Source organism: Petromyzon marinus, chromosome 37 (assembly GCF_048934315.1).
Source record: "Petromyzon marinus isolate PM22_M1 ecotype Great Lakes invasive population chromosome 37, UKy_Petmar_22M1.pri1.0, whole genome shotgun sequence".
Classification (NCBI taxonomy): Eukaryota; Metazoa; Chordata; class Hyperoartia; order Petromyzontiformes; family Petromyzontidae; genus Petromyzon; species Petromyzon marinus.
Genome location: NC_133703.1, coordinates 17,118,227 through 17,121,214, shown reverse-complemented (window position 1 = coordinate 17,121,214; position 2,988 = coordinate 17,118,227). Strand labels below are relative to the sequence as shown.

Genomic DNA, 2,988 nt, shown 5'->3' with positions numbered 1-2,988 from the left:
CCGACCATACCTGTAACCACTACCCAAAACCCTACCACTAACCCTCACCAAACCCCTTGCTGGGATAGCAGTGTCGCAACCACCCCCTGTGAGTGGCTGGCTGATGTTCTGTCTGCCGAAGGTGTGCGAAGAACGATCCAGAGCTTGAGTGAGTGAGTGTGCGGTTGAGTGTGCGGGTGAGTGGGTGAGCGCGTGGGTGAGTGAGTGACTGGGTGGGTGTGTGTGTGACTGGGTGGGTGTGTAAGTGTGCGGGTGAGTGGGTGAGCGCGTGGGTCAGTGAGTGACTGGGTGGGTGTGTGAGTGTGCGGTTGAGTGCGTGGGTGAGCAAGCGAGTGAGTGGCTGGCTGATGTGCCAGATCCCGAGACCAGGTGGAGCACCGGGCAGGGGCTGCCTGCCCCTCCCTCCCTCCCCGGCGGAGGGAGGGAGGGAGGGTGGCGGCTGTTCCCAGGCTGCCCGAATGCTCATTTTATACGACTCCGCTCACCGCATATGCCTCGCAAAGTGTTTAACGCCGAACGGGGAAATACAGCGACGATAAAACAAGAAGACACAGGAGATAAAAATCAACAAATAAAAACACATCTCATTGCCGTTAAATTAAATGCCAGTTTTGAGCCACCTTGCACGTGTCCTGGGCTGGCAGGCGGTGCTGTGGATCATAGACACTGACTCGGCAGATATTCCCCGGGTCGGTGAGGAGCCCTGAAAGGTCGGGAGCGTACGAGGAAAAGTTTCTGTCACCCTTACAAGGGTCGTCGCCCACAATAAACAGCTGGCAGTTCAGCAGCACCGGCTCGGGCTCTGCTGATGAGACCCTGAATGCCGAGACCGGCCTGGAAGGAAAGACCCGCGTGGCTGATGAGACGCGTATGATGAGAATCGCGTGAATTGTTACCCACGGCTCAATCTCCCCCCACCCCCACCCTCCAATTCCCCTCCTACCCTCGGCCCAACACCTCACCCTCTTTCGCGCGGGTCACGGTACCCCGAACAGAATACAAATCCAAATCCCCACTCAAACAATGACCCCGACAAACGCGCTCGCCGCTGCGTCCTCGTGTGCGGCACAAGAGGGGGGGGGGGAGGCGGGGTGGGAGCAGGGCGCTGGGGGGAGGGGCAGCGAGGAGGAGGACGTGACGGCGGGAGGGGAGTGCGCAGTGGGAATGTTGGGTTAAGTATGGATTGTGTTGCTGCTGGGAGATGGGGAGGGAGAGCAGATGGTGAGGGCACGCGCTCCTCACGCGGGAGAGGTCGCGATGGTAGCGAGCGTCTCCCTCCCTCTCTCCCTCCCCAGCCTCCCCTCCCTCCCTCCCTGCCCCCCCCCCTCTCTTCCCTCTCAGTTCCTCTCTCCGCGTCTCTCTGTCTGCTCTGCTGCCGCCCTCCGTGATGCGTTCCTCGCTCGCCTGCCTTCTGATCCTACTCACGTTTTGGTTGAAGCGTGCCGGGCACTGCTGATGAGACACTGCAACTCGCAACCGCTCCAGAGTCTGTGCCCGTGTCGAATCAACGCTGCTGAAATCGCGCGGCTCCCAGAAGGCCGCGTGGCTGATGAGATGTGTAAAAAAAAAGGGGAAAAAAATGTGTTTAGCTTCTTACGTGGAGGGACAGAAACGGGACGGAGGATCCGAAGCGAGTTGAATGGCCTGCAGAAGCCGAGAGGAACGCCGGGAGGAATCTTGCACGGAGATTGGTGCCACTCATGAACCTTCGAGTAAGCGGCTCATCGAGTCTCGCCACGAGACAACGCCGCCTGTCCCCTCGCCGCAGACCCAGCCGGGCCCCGACAGCGCCGTGCTGGCAAGATTTCGGTGCAGGTGATGCCGGTTCCGGGGCTGGGCTATATTGCGGGTCAAACCCGGACCCTAATGGAGAGACAAAGATGGCAGGCATGTGGTGCTCGCCGTCCAACGCCCTCGTTGTGCCACAGTGGCGGCTTGAACACGGTGCCTCTCTAACCGCCACTCGCCCCAACAGGCCGTTAATGCTATACGGGGGAGCTTTGTCTTTTGTTGTGCGTGAGTCTGGCACCCTCCTCGTGGTGCTTGAGGGTCACGTGTCGGTGTGCCGTGGGCGATGTCGCGAGCAGGAGGATGGCGGCGCTTGGCTGGGCACCCCCGGGAGGTCCCGCAAGAGGCGAACCCAGTCACGAACCGGCCCCGGTGAAAGCCCTCGGCAAAGATTTCGGGTTTGGAGACTTCGCCACCTTGAGCTCTTCCAGGAGCTCGGGGCCAGCCAGGGGAGGCGTGCGGGGACGTCTCCTTCCTTAGCACCCACCACCACCACCGCCGCCGCCTCCTCTCCGCCCCGGCTCCCCGCTCCCCGTTCCCCCACGAGAATGACGCTGAGCCCGAGGAGTGGTTATTCAGGAGGGCCCCGCTACTACGTCGGGGTTTTAGTTTGAGATGTTTTCCGACAATTGATTATCAGTTGCGTTTGTTCGACGAGTGAAGGGGCGTGGAGAGGGGGAGGGGGGGATGACCGGAGCACCCGGAGAAAACCCCACGCCTTGCGCGCGACGGGGGGGGGGGCAACGCTCTGTCGCCGGTCGCGGTGACACGACTGGACCAGCAGCAAGCCGCCCTGTCGTCGGCACAATGGGTCCGGGTTATGGTGCGCGTCTTCCTTGAATGTGAGCGAGGTTTTTTTTAAAAAAAAAATCTTTATTGTAAAGGGGGAGAATGTGATCGGATCTCGAGCTGCCAGGCTCAGAAGTGAAGCTTCGATTAAACACTTGCTGAGCTCTTTTGGGAAGGCGGACCAACACTCACCCTCCCTCAACACCACATCACCATCCCCCCTCAACCCCTCCCGCACCCATAGCCCAAACCACGGGATGGGACAAGGGGGGTTGGCGGCTCTGCCCCTGGTGGTGGTGGTGGACGTGGTGGTGGTTGTTGTTGTTGCGAGCGATGCTGGAGCGTGACGAGAGTAATGGGAGCGCAGGTGATGGTGGTGCATCGTCCAGCCATCTCAGTCAGTCAACACAT

General features: G+C 60.4%; 1 long non-coding RNA gene across 1 annotated transcript; it reads left to right on the top strand.

Moving 5' to 3' along the window:
* Nucleotides 1-1,135: 1,135 nt before the first annotated feature.
* On the top strand, nt 1,136-2,752 carry LOC142930181 (uncharacterized). Its single transcript, XR_012946238.1, has 2 exons — nt 1,136-1,815; nt 2,088-2,752. It is a non-coding gene; the product is annotated as an uncharacterized LOC142930181 (long non-coding RNA).
* Nucleotides 2,753-2,988: the final 236 nt, after the last annotated feature.